A 20894-nucleotide genomic window follows, 5' to 3' on the forward strand; every position below is an offset into this window, starting at 1 on the left:
CAGATTGATGCAACTTGCACCTCTTTGAAATTCTGCTGATGTTTAATGGAAATCTTTGTGCATTATATGCAGAGGTGACTTGTGTCGTGCTGCTGGAATTACCTTTTAAAATAGGAAATCAAAAATGTTAAATCATACTTTGAAATTTTTAGCTTTTTTTTTTTTTTTTTTTTTTTTTTTTTTTTTTTTTGAGCATTTGTCTTTTCATTGTGTTTCTCTGTTGCATGTTTTCCTCTGATGTTTTTTTCAGGTGAATTTTGCAGATGATCTGGAAGCAGCAACGTACCTCGAACTGGATTGCTTTGAATATCTTCGGTGCTTTCAAATTCTTCTATAATCATTGGGAAGTGAAGGTACTTAGCACTTCTGGAAGCTAGGGACTGCGTTGTAACCTGGTATAAGAATTTTCTTCTGTGTGGTGACTAATTAGATTTCTTTAAGATGACTTCAAGTGGCAGGTGACCCTGTAAAGGTCAAATCAATTGAGTGGTAAATAAACAGGCTGGTAGATTCTTTGAGAGGCACACTGCTCTTCGTAAGATAAAACTTGTTATCCTGGAGGCAATTGAGCAAATTGAAAATAAATTGAGGGTAGAGAAATTGACAGGGGCAAAATGAAGCTTTCTGTTGAATCCATGGAACAAGTTCTATGGGCATGTCATTCAATCTCAGTCAGTGAAAGTCTACATTATATTGAACATTTATGAAATGAATTTGATGGAGGAAGGTTGAATGCTATTTCTTGCATTGACAGTTGTTTAATTCTCTCTAAAAAATAAATTTTAAAAATGCTATTTTTAAAATTTTTTATAGGACCAGATATCCTTAAAAATAATAATAAAAGGTTGTGCATAAAGACACATTTCATGAATTATAACCTGAAACATTTTTATACCTCATTTCCCAGCTTACAATCTGTAAGGAGCCAAAGCAGTACCATGTGATTCAGCAGTACAGAGGAAGTCAGAAATATTTGGTTGCTGTGGACTTCTGGCTGAGTTGAATTTACAACACCTTAAAAGAGATGCCTGTGTTAAGGATGTGAATAGCAGGGTATTTTTGGTAGCCTTAGTATAATCAAAGCATTTCACATTGGATGCTCAAGCATGCATGCTCTGAAGTCTTCTGTTTCTGGGATCTTCCGAAAGAAGTTCTCCTGGAACTGGAAGATTAGCCAAGCTTTTAAGTGAGTACCAAATTAATGGACTAATCCTGGTTGGTGGGTTGGTGTCTCATTTTGGTATGTTATGCTTTAGACTATGTGGGGTCTGTATAGTCACAGAACTGGAGCACTGATTCTCAGCATGTGCACTTCTTTAAAAAATGAAAAGGCTTCTTTTAGATGTGGGCTGGGATTCAGCAACTTTTCCAGTCCTTAGGCAAGAGGAGTCTTTCTTTGCATATTTTATGTCATGTTCATTTGTTGCTTGTCAGAATTCATGGAGGAGTTGGCTCTTAGACTGAAGTGTCTCTGGTTAGTTTGAATCGTGACTTTTCAACTTTATTATGCTTCAGGGGAGAAAAAAGCAGATTCTGCATACAGATGACATTTATTTAGTTCCTCATGCTGGGTATGATGGCCAGAACCACAGATTTGGATTAAATGTGATGGCTGAAAACATTTGGCTCTGGGTTAACATAACAGCTTGGCCAACAGAAGTGACATGATGAATGCACTCCTTGAGCCTGCACATAAGCCCACTGCAAAGCTGCTGGGCTGGGGCAATCCAGAGAAATTCCATGAATCTGGTACCTCCTGTAATGCTGGGGTCTTATCAGGTGCTTGTTATTCCCCATCCTTTCTTCTGTTGAGATGGATGAAGTTTATCGTAGAATCATTTGAGTTGGAAGTGGTCCTTAAAGGTCATCTACTCCAAATCTCCTGCAATGAACAGGTACATCAACAGCTCTGTCAGAGTGCTCAAAGCCTGTTCAGCTTTCCTGCATTTCCAGCTGTGTTTTGTTTCTCTTTCTTTCTCTCCTTGCTCTGTTTTTGCTCTGAGCTGCAGCTCTCCTTCACTATCAGGGCAAAGGGGAAAACGTACAGAAGAGGTGATGCTGCAAATCATCCAAAAACTTATAGAAAAATTGAGTCTATCCTGGTGATTTGCATGCAACTCTTGTTTTCCATCACATTAGAGGAAGAGCTGTTTCTTCTTCTGCCAGCCAACCACTGTAAAAATAGCAGTGAGGGAATCCCACTGATTCCACACGAATCCTTGTAATTTGTGTGCAGGATACTACTGTGATGCTGTTCCTAATAATGGCTGATCCCAAGAAGAGCATAGAGTATTTAATCTTTGTTGAAAGCTTGAAATTCTCTGAGAATTTTTCCTCCCCTCAAAAGTATGCATTATATCATCATACATTATATCAAAACTTTGAAATGTCTGGTGTAGTGAAGGTATTTATTTTTCTTTCCATCATAGCTGATGCTTTTCTTGTTCTAGGTACTGTCTAAATCTGTTCCTGCCCTTAGGATCTTGATATTTTTTTGGGGGGGGGGGGCGAGGGGGGGGGGAGAAGCGACATAAATTTGCAAACAGTATTTCTCCCTTCCTTAAAAGTAGGAATTGAAGGAGCAACAGCTAAACTGACAAGCAAAAGCCATGGCAGAACTCTCCCTTGGTCCATTGGACACTGGGATGGTGACACGTCCCAGGCACAGGAGAACTGGGGAGCAAGGAGGAGATTTTCTTTCCCAGATGTCCGTCAGCCTTCTGACACGGAGCTTTGTTTGGGTCAGTGCTGTTTTCTCTGTTAGGTGAGCTGTCAGCTTTTATCAGGAAAACTCATTGTTGGAGTTGTCCAAATGATCCTCAACAATCGATATTATCTTTTTTTTGGGGGGGAGGGGAGTAGAAGGGGAGATAATAATAACATTATGTGAATGTCTCGAGTCAAAGTGATTTTCAGTGCTTATCTACGCTTTGTTTCCTCTCGTCCTGAAGGAAATGCATTCACTCTTTACTAGTGTACCAAACTGATCCATAAACATTTCATTACCAGCAAACGCGTCGCTACTTCCATCAAGTGTTTTATTTCTGTGATGTTAATTGTATCCAAAGCCTGATACGGGGATGGTGGATAATGAAACCAAAGCTGCTATTAACAGATAAAAATTGGAAATTGTATTTTCTTCCTGCTCTCTTCAAAGTAATTTTCCACATATCGTAGCGATTTGTTGTGTCACGTCTCAGCGCAACCAATCTTGTGTAATTTTTTCTGCTAAGCATCACAGGTCACATGTAAGAGCTGAGCTCTATGGGTTTCCTTCTGCAGACAATGAAAGGGAGTTTTGATGTCCCACCTCGTAGACATGTGCCCATATTGCAAAGATTTAGTGAAGAGGAGCAATTGTGGCAGCTAACACCTTATCTTTAAAGGAAAGTTTTGGCCACTGTGGCATTGCAAGGAGAGAGCATGTGCCTATAGATGCATGGTGTTATTTTTATTAATTTATTATTTTTTTTAAGGATGAAGAGGCAGGTGGATGTTGCATTCAGCTTGAGTAAATTGTGATTAATTACCTGGAAGTGACTACTATTTTAGGCGTGACACAATTATTAAGCATGTGTTTGGCTCAGCAAATGCCCATTTCTGTTTGAGAGGTGAAGGACAATGCAGATCCCTTTTAGCTGCATTTTCTGTATGGTCATCATTAATGTTATGCTGCCTTTGATTGTAGGTGCTTGGCAATGTCCACATAAGAAATAGTAATTTGCATTATAGAACAGCAATGTCTGTTTTGATTAAGAATAACACTTCCCCCTGCTATCCTGTTTCCATGAATATTTAAATTAATTAAGCCCTGCAAAGATTTTATTTCAGCTTAATGACTTATAAATGTGACTTCTTATGTCTGTGGAAATGAGTGAAATGCGACAGACGCAGCTCTTAATACACCTAATTACTGAACTGATGTATTCTGAGAAGATGGGGCAGCAGCTTTTTTTCCTTAGATGTTCCATGGCTGAGCTTGCAGTGATTGCTTGCGGCTCCACGCGTGTTTCTTCCGTCTGTTTTGCTATTAGGTTTATTACTTAACGTTCTGCTTTGATATTAAATAAAGCAAAGTATCTGTGATAAAATTGTGGAATGCTGCTGTGATCCTGAGGGCTCCAAACGTCACCTTGGTCAGCTGGGTGCCAGCTCATGTGCTTTAAGAGATCTGCTTCAAATGGGCAGGGATGGGATTAGAGGGCTGTGATGGTTTTATTACTTCAGGCATTTGTGGGAGAGTGGTCACAGGTGGTGATATCAGCAAAGAAATTCTGGTTTGTAGCAGGTAGGTGGGATTGAATTTGCTCAGGTTTGTAGGGTTTGTTGTTATTGTTGTTGTTCTCTATTTTTTTCCACATAATTTACCATCCAGACCATCTTTCTGAAATTACAGTGGGTCAGAATTAGAGCAAGAGCATGGTGTGGGGTACAGGTGGATACACTTGAAAAATAAGTTTCTTTAAAGTTTCTACTATTCTACTACTTTATATTAAACAAACAAACAAAAAAGTAATTTTTATCAGCTTTTGAAAATCTTGCTCCTGTTATGCTTACCTGAACTTCAGGCACCCATAATTTTAGAGAACAGATATTACTGCCTAAATTAAATAGACAACCTGTACTAGAGGTCATGTTGGTATCAGAACAGGGGGGTCTCTAAGTCACTGCCTTTAGGAGCAACACAAGATCCCCACACAGAAAATCAAGCTAGGTACAACAGATAAGAGACCCTTATCTGCCCTGAAAATGATATGCAGGATTAAGTGCTGGTGGTGGAAGGTGCTGGATATCCCAAAGGGGTAACAAGGAATGCCTTTGGTCCTGCCTTTTCCTAGAGAACCACAGCAAGGATGTGTGCCAGCGGCTGAATCGTCACAGCGCTAAATCGTCTTGCTCAGTTGTTTGGGTAACATGCACATTTGGTGAATGAGGCAGGAGAACAAACCTGCCACGCTCTGGGTTCCTGGATGTTCCCAAATTGTAGTAATGCTTGACTTTTATGTTTGATTCCAATTATTTAAAGTGTTGTGGGGGGGCAGGTGCAGATTCTGTCTTCATCACACTGGTCTTGACTCAATTTAAATCCAGCTAAGAGTGCTAAATTGACATCTAAGTAGGTGAGTCAAGTGCTAGCAGTCTTTTTCAGAACAAGCTGTAGATGTGTTGTGATTCTAATTTATTTCTTTATAACTCTCCTAATGGAATAAAAAGTACAAGGGGGATATAAATACTTGGATGACTAACTTGGATATAGTTTTAAGTGAAGCCTGCATCCCTGGAGGTAAATCACAATTGTAATAAGGCAGCTGATGAGCAGGATGCTCGCACCTGATGGAAAGTCTCTAGGGGCATCTCTGAAAGTGATTCCAAGCTGCTCTTGGATTTTAATTCTCTTTCCCCATTTCTACTCCCAGTTCTGCTGTGTGCTTCTGGGAACATTAATTATTTCCTCTGTTTCACCACCTCTATCCCCCAGAGCAGCAAACTCTGCTAATATAGGTAGGGAGAATTCCCTCCCCACATTTCCATTCTTGTGAGAGATGCTACTTTGGATAAGGTTAGGGTCTTGAGGCTGCTTCCCTAGGATGGACAGACAGACAACACCCATCAGGTTACGTGCCCCCTGCTCTCTGAAAAGTATCATTTCTTAATGAAACAAAATGTCTTTTGCCATGATGTAGGGCCTGACAGACCTCTGGGATTAACTGGGCTGTGTAAAATAGTGGAATGCTGGAGGATTGTTGTTGGAGATGATGACAAAATGTAGATGACCCAAAAAGTTGTTCTTTGAGTAAAGCAGGTTTGGTTTTTTTTTTTTAATTTGCAGGTGAACAGGTTAGGAAATAAGTTATCTGAAGCATTTCAGTATAAAAACTAAAAATTGAAATTTGGCTCATAAAGAAATGGTTTCAAGAAGCTCACTTTACCCAATTGCTTGTTCTTAAAATCCTTTGTTTTCTTTAAGTTCTACGTGGAAAAATCCTTTCAGTGTCATGGTGAATAGCTGAGATATCTATTTTTTTTTTTTCCCTTCTCTTTTTTTAATAAGGTGTATCTCTTTTTTGACTTAAAGGTATGAGGAAGATGACAAATTGAAATACCATAAGCTTCTGCATGGAGAACTGTCTAATGAGGCAGCTTTATCTGCAGCATTGAGAGGGTTGGTCTGTGAGTATAGGTTGCAAAAGCCTAAAAGATGGCATAATTGTTAATCTAGCATATTTGATCTAGCTGAGAATCTTAATCTTCAAATAGCTTACAAGGAGTGAAATTGATTGCTGCGTCAGTTTGTCTGGCTGTAACTCTTGTCTTTCATGCTACTATGGAGATGATCTCTGAGCTGATAAGTGCAATTAATTTATTGAAGCTGTACCCTAGAAATTCAGCAGATGGTTTAAAACCGGTATAGATTTTTTGCTAATCCTAAAGGAGTGCCTTAGATTATGATGAAACAAATGAAGGCTTTAAGAGTCTTTTTCATGTTTTAAATTCATTTTATTGCCAGTGGGGAATACCATATTTGAGACTTTGTGGACTTTCTCTTAAGATTATCTTGACATGTTTTTAATTGCATCTTGTAATATGTTTTCTGTATTAATGGGTTGGGAAAAGGTGAGCAGATGAGTTTTTGAGCTACTATCAGTGAGATTGATGCTGCAGGGGTGACTGATTTGGAATCCAGTTGTTTGTGTAAGGATTATCCAGGGACATTGAAAATAAATGTGGGTTTGGTTGGGAGTACACAGACATGTTTGTTACTTTCAGGTAATTCAGTGATCCATTTCCACATCGTTGGAGATCTCATTGAGTCTGCAGTTAGGGAGTTACGCTTCCAAAGCCCTTTGCCCTTTCATTGTAGCGCAAATTGGGTTGCTGAAAGGACTAGAGCTGGGAGGGCAGGAACCTTGCCTTGGTGCAGGGCATGCAGGGTAAGGGCAGCCCTGTACCAACCTCTCAATCAGACACATCATTAGCGTGTTGTGCTGTAGACTTTGTAAACAAATGAGTGTTGAATGCATAACTGTATGTAGGTCCCAAGATAGGGCTGTGCTGTGGCTGAGGCACTGGAAGATCTTTCCTCCTTTGCTCTAAACTGAACTTTAGCACGGAGTGAAACGACCGTGGAACTGCTGTTATAGACCCCATCCAATAGCTGCTAGAGTGGGAAGGATTTTGTTTAGCTGAAGTTTAATCAGGCCTCGCTGTCAGAGCTTTTTATTTACACCTGGTTGTACGTTCAGGGAACACTCCTGGCTTTTCGTGATGAAATGTGATTGCTATGTCTGTTAGTATTGTATCCATGGGAGCAACAGAATTTTTTTTCTAGTCTTTGGAGATCTTGTTTGGGATTGACAAGAAACAAATAATTGATCTGAGGGTGCTTCTTCACTCCTGTTTACTTTTTTGGCAAGAACAGGGCTGTAGGATCTGTCCTTTAATAGCTTTTACAGAACCAATGCCCCAGTCCTTCTCTATTTGCTCCCCAGGTAAGTGATCCTACCTCCAGACTGGAGAAAATGCATATTCCCTAGAGCAAAGCACTGTGCAAACTCATCAGCTTTGCTATTTAGATTATTGCCTTCTTACATGAATTCTTTACAAGAAGCTTGTGTATTATCAGAAGCTCTTGTTCTGTTAGTTAGCTCTGTCAAAGGAGAGTGGATGGGCATAATTACCAAGTAGTTCTGGACTGCTGAAGTGGATAATGAAAAGTGCTACTGACATAGTCTTTGCATGCTATTAAAAAAAATTAAGATCGTGATTCAACATCCAGAATTTTCACCTGGGCTGCTGGTAGCAGCTCTCAGTACTGTCGTCTTCCTGAATACTTGGAGCACTGCCCTGAGTCATAGATGCTGTTGCAACATCCTCTTTTTGACAGCAGTCAGTGCCAGCAAAAATAACCCCCGTTACGCAGCCAGAATAACATGCCCTCCAGGGACAATTTCTTCTTGGCATCAATTAATTAGAGGCTGGGTTATGCTGTGAAGTATGAAAGCGTTTATGATTTCTGAAAGTCTTGTTAGGTTGGTGGGTTTTTTTTTTTTTTTGTTATTATTTTAATGTGTGACAGTTCTGGGCAGTTTTATTATCACTATGAATGCCCACTTCTTCTTTTGTGACTTCGGCTAAACCCTTGTACCAGAACAACACCCTAAAGCAGTGGTGTTTGCTGTAACTTACTAAGTATCGTGTGGAGGTACCAGGAGTATTTTAAAGCAAATCACCTTCATCTCAGTGAAGGCTTTTTCTGAACCACTTGATGGAGTCCTTAACAGTCTGCACCCGCTGCACTTGCTGGGGAAGGTATGAAGGTGTTTGATACCTGCTTTCAATTCTGTGTGTTAAATGAAAGAAAATAAAAGGGTTTATTTCAGAAGCAAGCTCCTCACTGCTTTATGTAGGAAAACCATTTATTTTTTAATGATGCTAAAAATGCCTGGCTTCTGTAGTAGCCGGCAGATGACTTCCGCTCTTGGAACATTAAAAATTGAATGAGGTTTTGGAGGTGATTTGGGCCAGAGTTAATGACACCTTTGCTGTTGACTTCTGTGGAAATGGATGCAGTCAGGTAGGCAATAAAAAATCACAATGTCCAGAAAGAAGTCTGAGGTTCCCTCAGAATCGCCTTCAGGTAGCGCAGGATCTTCTCTCTCATGTTAATCAACTTAATATGTACCAAGAACTTGATTTATAGACTAGATGAGGCTTTTTTTCCCCTATACATTTTAAAAGCTCGACAGAATTCTTCATTAAATCCTATAAGAAGGTTCAAAACACTTAAAAATGCATGATTAATTTCTCTCCAGCTCTGCAGGGCTCTTTCTGAATTGTTCATCCTTGACTAGGATGTCCTGGGAGACTTGTGACAGAATTACTCAGAAAATTTCATATTCAGGGAGATTTTGTGTGGCGTATCTTCTCGCTTCGAAACACTGCTCAGAGAATGATGATAAGGAGGGAAAATCATATAGGGAAAATTGTAAAGTGTTACACTGCAAACATCTTTTCACCACTAATGCAATAAGAAGTATTTTGTAATAGCAGATGGAGATCCATTGCAATCTATCAAACTCTCAAAACTCAAGTGTATGGATTAAGATGACCAAAAATAATTAAAATCCAGAATAGTGCCTTGTTAAACTTCCCTCGTTTCAACAGCTATGAGCTTAGCTGTCACCATTGAACCTGCAAATAGGTAAGACTCAGGATTGATCGTTTTTCCCCTGAAATCAGTGTTGGTTTGTTGACTAATTGAATAGGTATTTGCCTAATAATTCCTTTAGTGCTTAGTGGTTTCCAGTGATGGAGTGTTAAGTAGGTGACTGCTGTGGTCCCGTGTGGACAGAATGTTGACTCAGATGGGAAAACACTGCCTCATTTGTACTGCCTTGGTTCCACCAGCAGTACTGGCAGCACAGTTAGCCACCTAGAGAGGTTCCCCTACAGTCTGGGGCTCTCACTGTGAGATAAGCTAAACCACAGAACGTGGACCCTTCTCATGTTCACGTATCAAAAACTGCATTTAACTGAGATCAAAACACCAAACATACCCCACATGGTAAGCATTGTGAACTCTTTTGAGAACTAAATACATCCTTGCTCCCCAAACTAGTTTTTGGTGTTGTCCATTTGTGCAAGGTTGCCCTCATCCAACGTTCCTTTTATTTTCAACAAAGGAATGCTTGTTCTGTCTCAACCAATGCTCCATATTTTTAGTTCCTAGCTTTTTCTGAGGCAGAAAGGAGAGGCATTATGTATTTTAGCTCTTTTGCAAACCCTGGCCTTTGTGTGTTGGCCATTGGAACACACCAGCATGCACCTCCTAGAAGTGCATCCACTTCATAAATTGATATATTACCATCACGTTCTAATAGATATTCTGGGGTTGTCATAATCAGCTGCTATTTAAAATAGTTGATGTTATTTTTTACTCCTATGCTGCTCCTTCACAGCATGGAACAATAGAATCTTTAAGGTCAGAAAAGATGTCTAAGATCCCCAAGTCGAATCCCAAACCATCCCTCCAGTGCCACATCTCCACACTTCTTCAACAGTTCCAGGGACAGTGACTCCCTGAGCAGCCTCTGTCATCGACCACTTTCTGAGAAGAATTTTTTCCTGATATCCAACCTGAACTTCCCCTGGTGCAACTTGAGGCCATCATCTCTTGCTCTTCATTGTATTTGCCTAGGAGTCTCAAGAATGGGAGGAAGGGATGCTGCTGAGCAGGTTGACTCACTCAGGTGGGCTTGCCAGCAAGCACGCCATATTTTGGCTGCCTTGGGAATGGAAAGAACTTTTTTCCTCTCTAATAAGAAAGCAATTTATAATATTATGCATAATGACAAGGGCCAACTAAGTATCTGCAGTCAAGTCTAATAAGATTAAAGACTGCAGCAGGAAAGAGCTGTTGTATATGGAGTTCACGTCCATAGCCAAGCACCACAGCATCTATAAGCGCTTATGCTTTGTTCATGCTAAACAGTCTGAAGCTCTCTTACTGAATTTTTATATGGGAAACACTTTGGTCAGGTCTGAATTCCATCCGGGGCCCACAGTACTTGATGCTGTGATGGTACAGCAGGAGCAGAAACCTGCAGAAGGGAAAGGAAGCAGCACTGCTGCCCTCTTTGCTCCTTCCTCACCTTATTCTGCTCCCACCATCCACAGTTCCTATCAGGAATCCTGGCTTTAGTGAACAGCTCCACGTCTCTATCAGCACAGAGAGATTTGTTGGCCCCTTGTGTAACTCCAGCTGCGTGTTCTCTTTCTTAACATCTGGAGCTGGCATGCTGTGCTCTGCTCCAAGCATTTGATTTACTTCTTATCAGAGAATTATGTATGTATTGTGCTCCCATATTCAGCCATAGCAAAAGCAACTCATCTGCTGTGTGCAGATCAGAATGTGATAGCATTATGAGGGCTATGAGTACAGCTTTAAATTCCTCTTTGAGCAAAGTTCTTGCATAAACGTCTTTTTCTCAGCATGTAGAGGGAGTAAAATCTACCAGGAAGCTTCAAGTCTTGGGCAGAATCTGGGCCACTCTTGTAAAAAGGGCAGAATTTCTGTTGCCAAAATGGAAGCCTAGCCAAGAGCTCCCATTGAATCTTCTGGAGTAGCTTGCATGAAATAGTTGCCCAGTTTGGATGCACTCAGCCTGCTTTGCAATGAGGAGAGCAGAAGTAGGAGCAGGTGAGGGAGTAAATCAGCGACGCTGTGCAGGCAACGAGTTCCTTGATGTATTTGCTGCGGATGCTTAAAGTATGTTCAGTGTGTAAAACACAGCAGCAGAAAGCTGAGAGCAAGGTAATGATGTGCTGCTCTGACATCTGTATGAAACTGTGATGTCAGAGCAACTTTGCAGTGGCTTAAAGCTTGCAAAGTCTAATTTTCCTACTGGGCTGTGTGGATACTGAACGATGCTTGCAGGAGAATGGGGTGGTGCAAGACCTCAGGCTTCAGCTGAGCATGCATGCAATTACTGATCAACTTGTTCCCGGCTTCTGTTTGTTGTTTTTTGACAGCTTCAACATCTGCAGTAATTTGCTGCTATGGCTAAAATAAAATGTTTTGGAACAAGACAGATCTCTTAAATGGAAGATGTCTGCATACAGCAGCGTCAGCACTTCAAAGAGTCTTTTTATCCTTTCTGCCAGGAGTTTGCAACAGATTCTGACAAAGAAGGCAGGCTCATGTGCTTAGCGCAAGGTTTGCACACTTTGAACTCTGCCAACTTTATTAATTGTTCTTTATTGGTTGTCTTGCATCCACAAGGCTTTACGAGAGGTTGTCTTGGCTTCTGTAAACTAAATTCTGGCTTGGACTGTGACCCAAGATGGCTGCTGGCTCCCAGATGTTTTCATCGCTCAGTGCAAATGCTCCCTTAGACAGCCCCACATCTCATGGATCTTTTAGAAATAAAGATTTCACATTTATGTGGAGTCATTGGAGGTGAGAAGGACTCAGTATCATGGGAACACAGCCTGTCTCTGCTGAGATTTCTTGCTGCAAACTCAAGTGCTAGATTTTGGGGGGTTTTTTAACGTCTCATCCTTTGCTCGCTGCTGCTCAGCTCAATCCCTAGATCATGTACCACTTCTGATAAGTCTTATTTGTCTGCTCTGCTCTACTGGAGCAGAGCTGTGGATGCTGTGGAGTGCTGCCCCGATGTGCTGTAGCTCAGAAGGATGTCACCTGAATGGCTCCTAAAATTAGATCTGTCCAATAGAGAACAATTGAAATTCCACAGTTAAAACTCCTGGTGATTGAGAACAAATGAAACTGCTCTGAATGCTTCAGAAACTTGCTAATGGCTGGAAAGGAGAGGGTCAGGGTCTTGTTGGGAATCGTTTAAAATCCTTCCCTACCCATTACTCATTCTTTAAGTGACACCTTGATGGTTGCACTACGGTAGTTAAACATATATTGTTAATACCACAAGCTTTTATAGATAGGGCTTTTTGCTCCAAAATGAAACTGAATGATTTTCATGCTGGTTACCACCAATTCTCCAGGCTGTTAAATATTCTTTATTGCATGGCAATGGATTCACATCCTGGAATCGTGATAATTCACGGAAATCTCGTAGATGTATTATAGGTGTTCATTCAGAAATGATGTGTCCTGAAAACGTCAGCGGTGGCTGTAACTGCAGCTGATGCCTTGTTAAATCTTTTCACCAGTTTTCAATGTTCTAGGTCCATTGATTGAAAAGTGACTTCAAAACTGAGATTAGACTAGAAAGCATGAGACACATGAGCCTGGGTACATCATCTAGGACAAGAGGCAATGGCCTTAAGTTGTGCCAGGGAAGGCCCAGGTTGGATTATTCTCTGAAAGAGTGGTAATTCATTGGTGTAGACTGCCCAGGTAAGTGGTGACTCACTATCCTTGTAGGCATCCAAGAACTGTGGGGATGTGGCATTAAGGGATGTGGTCTGTGGGCATGGTGGGGACGGGTAGACTTGGTGATCTTGGAGGTCTCTTCCAACCTTAATGATTCTGTGATCTTCTTTTACCCCATTTTTCACCCATACTAAGCTTCTTGGCAGCCCCACCACCTGTCCTTGGCCTCTTCTTACAGATAAGTCTTGAAGAGCCTCATAAATGTACAGGGACCTTAGCTTGCTACTTAAAGCTGATATGTATAGCTCTTATGGGTATGTAACCACTAAGTGTATTGCATTACTAATTAGAAGTGAAAAGCACTCAAATGTTACTAGCTATATGACATTTTTTTGTTTGTCTGTTTATTTTGGTCTGTTTTTTAAATTACATTGCTTATTTATAATTTTTGGTGTGTTTTGACTGTCACTTTGTAGTCGTAATACATGTACATATGGACATATATTATAGGGTCCCTACAGGGCAAGCTTTTAGCTCCTTATAGACATCTGCAACACCCAGCCCTGTGTTAGCACAGCATTCACCAGGTCTGCAGATCCCTGCCTCCCACCTTTAGAGAGTGCCCTGCTCTTTGGGTGTACACTTTTTGCTTAAGGCTGTTCTGTTGAAGTGGCACAGCCCTGAGCTCTGCTCTCAGTGTGACTAAATGCAAACAAGGGGAGGAGATGGGCTGGGGATAAACCCTTGTCTCTGCATCTCTCTGCAAGCTGTAAGCATTGACGTCAGCAGAGCAGTGCTGCTCCCCATCTGCCCAGGATCCAGCCCATTAGAGGGGCAGCAATGGATAAAAATAAATTCCTGAGGAAGGCAGAACCGTCTGCAAATGTGTGCAGATGAACCTGGGGATCTCTCCCCAGCCTGTGACAGCAACACCTCCAACCGTGTGCTGCAGTCTGGGGTCCAGTTTGTGTCTCTGTATTTCCTGTTTCCTTAATCTAGAGCTTTCTCTTTTTCCTGAGTGCTGCAGGAAAATACCCTGTCTGCTACGTGGCTTTGATCCAGCAATCGGAGATGTGCTCTGGAGTAATCCTCAGAATACCTGGGGTAATGAGGTGACGAGAGGACACAGTGCCACACTGATATTACATATTAACATTATTACGTATGATCTCCACTTTCCTTTCACATTTGAGTGTCCAGTGAACTGACACAAAGCAACAGTTGAAGAAGTAGAAAGGGTGCACCATCATTGATGGTGTGGAAGGGCTTATGGGCTGGTGTACACGGCCAGGAGGAAATGGCACAAAGGGGGATTCCATGAGCAGCTGAGCTATATATCTGTTAATCCTTGAGTAAGGGTTTTCTTCTTCCCTTTTTGAATTTGTGTTTGTGTGATGACTCCTCCCCTTGGCAGAGATTGTTTTGCAGTTCTTCATACCCCACTGTGACAGTCCAGAAATCCTCATGTACGATATGATACTATCCAACAAGATGTTGGTGACTAAAATACTGTTAGAAACACAGTATGAATTATATATAATGAAAACTTTTGTCTTGTCTTCAGATTCATATAACTCATTTTTCACTTTTTTCCTTCTTCTGCATTTCCTTGCCTTCAAACTCATGCCAGGCCTATTTCTCTTGAATAAAACCACAGTTTTGGCCACAATATCACTTTCTCTTGGGTCAGAGCACAGTGTGGCCTCCAGCGATGCTGTTTGATGGGGCTGAGCTGGGTCATGAGTGTGTGGAAATTGTCTGGGAGACCTCTGGGGTATTTTCAGACATATGGCAGTAAATGCTGAGCCTCCAAAGTGTAGTTCACTGCTTTTATTGCAGCTACCAAAAATAGGCACCTGTTATGTTAGCTACTGTACAAGGAATATGTGGCAGGGGGTTGGAACTCGATGATCCTTGGGGTCCCTTCCAACCGAAGCCATTCTAAGATTCTATGAATAAACTGCAGGTTCACCAGTGGATTAGTACTCCTATAGGTTCCAGAAGGCTCAGATGAGGATATGTTCAACTTTGCCTCTCTCTCCCAGCCTCGGAACAATTTTTAGACAGTTTTAATCACAAACTACATTTTGTAATAGCAAAACTTCAACTCATCCCATGACTCATCTCTCTCAGTGTTAAATACCTGATGGCAAGGTACATTTTCCTTTGTTTAGATTACAATACACTAGTTGTAAAGTGTCAGGTGAACAAGAATATCTTGATTATGCTGCTTAACTTTTGTTCCTAATAGCTGATGTTCGCTCTTAGCGGAGATGATTGATTTGATTTCCATTGAAATTTGTAAGTACAGGTGAGGAACCCAATCACAGAGAATAGACTGTGATCAGACCCAGAGACCTGACCAACTAAAAAGCAAGATGAAAATTAAGGTGTGTGTAGGATAATGTCAAAATTCTGAAAAATGTTGTCAAGAAAAGTCTGCTTGAAATGATAACACTGCTGTAAGATGCCCTGATCTTAAAAGATCTTCCTGTAGACTCAATGGCATGTGGATTTTTTTTGGACTAGATTCTTGCGGTTTTGGAACAGGACACATTGGCAATACATTTCTGCTTTATTTGTGCATATCCTTTTTTTTCTCCCATGACTTCAGGGACCAGGAGTGGAATTGAACAAATTCTATTATTTTTTATAGCATACTTTAACCTAATATATACACATACACACGTATGTTGGGCATCTTCAGCAGTATTATCTTTGTTCATGTCATTGTTAGATGTGTTTTGCATGAAAAATATCTAGGGTTATGAATTTATTCAGAATGGCATTAGAGTTTGAATCCCTAGCTGATTTCTCACTTGTTCCCCAAATTCTCCAAGCTATTAACTTATTTACAAGGCTAATGAATGCCCTAATTTTTTTCCTTTACTTTATGTCAACAGTATAGCTTTTTTTTTTTAATTTAACATTTTGCATAAAAAAATCTTTCATTAGCATTTTTTTTCCCTTCTAATCAGTAAATAGTTGGAGTAATAACCGCACTATGGGGAATTATGTCCATTTTCCACCTAGAGCAGCGCTAACACAAGGGCAGCTCAGTGCAATATTTTCAGCATGATCAAAACCGAATAGGTCGCTGGCAGATTTGGAAAACCTGTGCTGATAAAGCTTTTCCTGTCCAGTTGGCAGGAACAGGAGGGATGCTCAGATAAAGCATTGCTGGAAGCGTGGGCATTGCAGGGCATTTATCTCAACAGGGCCAAGAAGTCTGACACTTCTTGTGTTGCATTTTGCATCTTGATTCAGGCACTTATTTAGAAACAATAGCACACAGCGCGTGTCAGGATGGGGATCTGTGTTCTCTAGCCATCAGACTGCTGTTAAAACACGTTAAATATGAAAGACAAGACGTATTCTAAATATAAATATGAATATTCTGTTTAAAATACTTAGTGGGAACATGCTTTATTTACGTATTAATTAATTAATTAATTAAATTTTCCCTTGCCAAGTTGACAGGAGCTCTTTAAGGTTATTAAGCTTTTATTTGTGCATGGCTGTAGACATTCAGCCTGCTCCTAATGCTGCAAACTTGCAGAGCAGATACTGGGGTGCCAAATAGTTTGTTAGCTTGGAAAGGAGCAGTTTCAGGGATTGTGCAGTGTGCATCTATAGAATAATATTCCTATTGGAAAATAATTGGAACAAGATACACTCAACATTGTAAGTCTAAAAGAATTAAAAGGGATTTCAGTTAATGGGACATAGCAGTTCTAATGCCAGGGAGCGAGTGGAAAGAAGGAAGAACTTAGGGGATTTTAATCTTGTTTGTCAAGTAATTTATCACAGTTGTTTTTATAAATCTCAGAGATAATCAGCATCGATGGCAAATGGAGCCTGGATTAAACATGAGCTAGCATGTTGTTCTGCTAAGCTGCATCTTGTATCACAGCACGTCAGGCTTTAACTGGACGTGTTTTCAACAGTGTGATGCAACACAACAGGGGCAAACATTGGAAAGAGCGTTTTGAAGTGTTGTGTCCTAATAACTCTGTTAGTAAGCCTGTTTGCATCTGCTTCTGCCCACTGCTTTGACATCTGAATGCAACATGTGCTTCTGCAAAGCTTCCAATTGCTGGTTGCAGGTGATTTTTATGCAGTCGTCATTATGGAGCAATCATTGCCTTCTTGCAACAGAAATGGCAAATCGTTTCCATTATTAAACCTTACTTGGGAAACTTATGATTTTGCTCAGAAAAAAAAGTTCTTTCTGCCTGAAAATTGTTACCCTTTCTGCTAATTTCAGTAAGGTGTGCGGAACTGCGCTTTGCATTTCAAGTTCTTTGGAGCAAAACCTCTTTGTGATCATAGAATGATAGAAAGGCTTTGGTTGGAAGGAGCCAATGATGCATTAATGCCATGCACAGCCCTGAAACTACTGAAGATTCAGATCTCACTGCTGCTTCCACCTGTCACTTATGTTACAGAGGCTCACTGCCCTGAGCCAGAAGGGACCAGAACCCCAAGATTCCCTAATCTGTAGTAAGGGAAGGGTCCAGGTCATCTGGCATGTGTTGGACCTGGGTTCCAGAGGTGCCCAGTGCACTCAGTGCTTTTATGGCTCCTGCTTTGAATCTGTGGTTTGCAGAACTGCTTGGGATGAGCAGGAATGTGACTGCACACCTGGGCTAAGTGCAAGCACTTGTGCATACGTTAAAGCAGGCAGGAATGAATTTTCAATCAGCGCTTGAACTACTTGCTTCCTTGAGTTGGGACCAGACAATGGATGCAGTGGAAGCACTCATGCTCAGCCAAAGCCCAGAGATCTGTCTCAATTAGTGTGTTCTCCAGTCTGCAGTTCAGGGTGCCTTTGGCTCCTGCGTCAGCTGTATTTTATCACTTTAAAATGCTGTGTAATGCTGCATCAATAAATTCTGTATTAGTGAAATCTGCAAAGAAGCAACAGCCTTATCTTAATTAGGCAAAATATACGACTCCTGCCACAGACCATACCAGGAGCCAGTCAACCTTGTAGCAGTCTTTTTTTTTTTTTTTTTCTTTTTCTTGATACTCCTTTAGTTGATTTTTTTTTTTTTTTTCTGTGTTACTGTAGAGATTGGTTTTGGGGAAGGAAAGGATGCATCACAGGAGCATGACAAGTGGCAGCGACCGAAGGGAAGCAAGCTAGACTGCTTGATAAAGTGGTATCTCCTGTGGTCTGTGCTCTGTTAGCCCCTTCTGTGCCTCTGAAATATCGAGTGCCTCTGAAGATGTGATGCTGGTACTTTCCATCTGCTGCCCGACACCAGGGCTGGCAGCTCAAAGCTCAGAGCTCTTCTGCAGGCTTTGACTGTTGAGGTTCTCCAAGCTGTTTAAAGGGACTTCGATCACATGAATCTGTTCTTTTCTATATATATTCATTTTTGTTTCCTGTTGGTTTTCTTGACCCAGAGAATTTGGACGGCTGTGTGAAGCTGAGGTGAGCGCGTTCCTCCCTGACCCATGCTGTATCTCTTAAGACATCTCAACTGCTCCTTAAAAGCAGGGATCACTAAACATTTCCCAAGCTGATTTTGCTCTGCATCTCCAAACATGAAGGTACGTATTTTCAGAGAATTTATTCTTTGTTTTCCTTTGTGGAAAGTGTTGGCTTGCCTTGCAGCTAGCTGCTGCCATGTTCTGCTGCGTCAGTGGCTGTTTTTCCTTGGAGATGACTGACCTCTGTCTATATATAATCAGCAAAGCACTCTGTGTTTTTACAAAATGAAAGGCAGTGTATAAATGCAAGCTATTACTCAACATACTGATCAGGGATCATAATTCCCCAGGGAGAGGCTGCATATGCAGTGCCTTTGTCCATGTACAGCCTGGATTCCTTCACTCCATCAGTTGATTTACAGCTGCTGCTTTGCCTGTGCCCATCCTTCTCTAAATTGATTTATACAGGGAGGTTAAATGACTCTGCGTTTAGGTAGGTAGGAGAACATGCTTCTAAATCAGCAGCAGTGCTGCATTTCAGCACTGACCACTTAAAGTCCAGTTAGGTCTGACTGCTTCCTTGCCTAAAGGCAATGTGGCAGCTGCCTCTGTTGTACCACTGGGTGAATTTGACTCTATTACTTTTAGAATTCGTTGCATCCTTCCCAGCTAGCTATTCCTGTGTTTATATTGAGAGATCCATAAATAGAATCACAGAATCATTAAGGTTGGAAAACACTACTAGCATCATCTAGTGCAACCCCAACCCACTCCCACCATGCCTGCTAACCACATCCCACAGTGCCACATCTCCATGGTTCTTGAACACTTTCAGGGACAGTGACTCCACTGCTTTCCTAGGCTGCCTGACCAGAAGAGCTTGACCACCGTTCTGGAGAATAAGATTTTCCTAAAAGCCAACCTGAACTTCCCCTGGCACAGCTTAAGGTCATTTTGTCTCATCCTATTGCTGTTACCTGGGAGAAGAGGCCAACCTTATTTCATCACAACCTCCTTTCAGGTAGCTGTGGGGAGTAGTAACATCTCCCTTGAGCCTCCTCTTATCCAGACTGAACCATCCCAGTTCCCTCAGCTGCTCCCCATAACATTTGTGCTCCAGAACCTTCACAGCTTCGTAGCCCTTCTCAGGCTTTGGCACTCAAAAAGGTCACCCCATTGGCCTCAGCCCATCGATCAGCCTGTCCAGGTCCCTCTGTAAGGCCTTCCTACCTTCAGACAGACGAGCACTTCCTCCCAGCTTAGTGTCATCTGCAAATTCACTGAAGGTGCACTCAATCCCCTCGTTCAGATCATCAGTAAAGATACTAAACAGGGTTGGCCTCAATACTGTCCCCTGGGGAACACCACTGCTGACTGTTAGCCAGTTGCATTGGACATAATTTCTCAGGCTTGTTGGAGGCTTTGGCTCAGCCACCAATGGAATTTTACAGTACCTTAAGATGGCTTGGATCGGAAGGGACCTCAAGGACCACCTGTGCACCATGAAGAGGAGCCTGTGCCTCTGCTGTATCTGGAATGGGAGCAAGCAGTCTTTCCCTATGTCTCAACCTGAACACTTGCTGCAAAGACAATCTGTTTCTAGCTTTTTTTGCTTTTCTTTTTTTGCTTTTTTTTTTTTTTTTTTTTCTTTTTTGGTTCTTTTGCACAGATCTGAATGGTTTGCATGTGCTCCCAGAAGAATGGGATGCATCATTATGTGGCTTTGTTGCTTTTCTGTGTAGGCTCTGCTCCAGGTTCTCGCATAGGGACTGATGCTGCTTCATGACAAAAGGAGAGGCAACAGGGAATAGGAATGCTCTGTTGGCTGATTGAGAAAGAATTCTGGGGCTGGATAGTTATCATAAAAGATAAGGTTCTTAAACAAAAAGCTGGTATTAATGGAAACAGTGCTGGCTGAATGCATAGAGGAGGGCTAGGGAGTTGGAAACCCTTGGAGCTCTGGAAGGAAATGGAACAAAAATGAGAGCTGCTTCAATTCCAGGTTTTTGTCAAGGTTTTTGAAGATAAATTACTAGCAAAACTGCAATCAGTAATATATGTGATGATTAATTGTAGAGGATCTGCAAGACAGAGAGGGGAATGGCTTACATGCAGTAGTAGATCTCTCAGTTGTCAGTGAAGATTTAGATCAATTCTTACCAATATCTTTCTCCTGTGGAGCAAAGCATAGAAGCCATGAGACTAAAATTGCTTGCACTGGGAGTCAGTTTATGCTGGTGTGCAAACAGGATCAGAATGATTTTCCTTGATCTTCATAAAACAATGAGGTTGGGTTAAAGTAGTGATCAACCTTCCTCCTACCCCAACTCCTACAGACAATCAAATGCTATTACTCACTGCTGCTTTCTGAAATCAGGAGTGCAGATGGTATCGTATTGTTTGGAGGCTACCACAGATATGCTCTTATAAAAATTCCGTGTGATTTCTTTCTAGTTCAGTTCTTCTACTTTTAAATATGTTTATTCACTGAAGGAGAAAGAAACCATGGGGCTTTTTCATTTTAATTTAGAAACCTCTCTGGCTCTCTCCTGTTGCCATTTAAAATGTAGTTATGGTCAGAAAAATGATGCTATGAAAAATA

At 41.3% G+C, this 20894-nt stretch overlaps 1 long non-coding RNA gene across 1 annotated transcript; it reads left to right on the forward strand.

Moving 5' to 3' along the window:
• The first annotated feature begins 275 nt into the window (after window positions 1–275).
• On the forward strand, window positions 276–18335 carry LOC125685223 (uncharacterized). Its single transcript, XR_007373401.1, has 3 exons — window positions 276–353; window positions 908–1186; window positions 18266–18335. It is a non-coding gene; the product is annotated as an uncharacterized LOC125685223 (long non-coding RNA).
• Window positions 18336–20894: the final 2559 nt, after the last annotated feature.

This window comes from Lagopus muta, chromosome 27, assembly GCF_023343835.1.
Source record: "Lagopus muta isolate bLagMut1 chromosome 27, bLagMut1 primary, whole genome shotgun sequence".
NCBI classification, from domain to species: Eukaryota; Metazoa; Chordata; class Aves; order Galliformes; family Phasianidae; genus Lagopus; species Lagopus muta.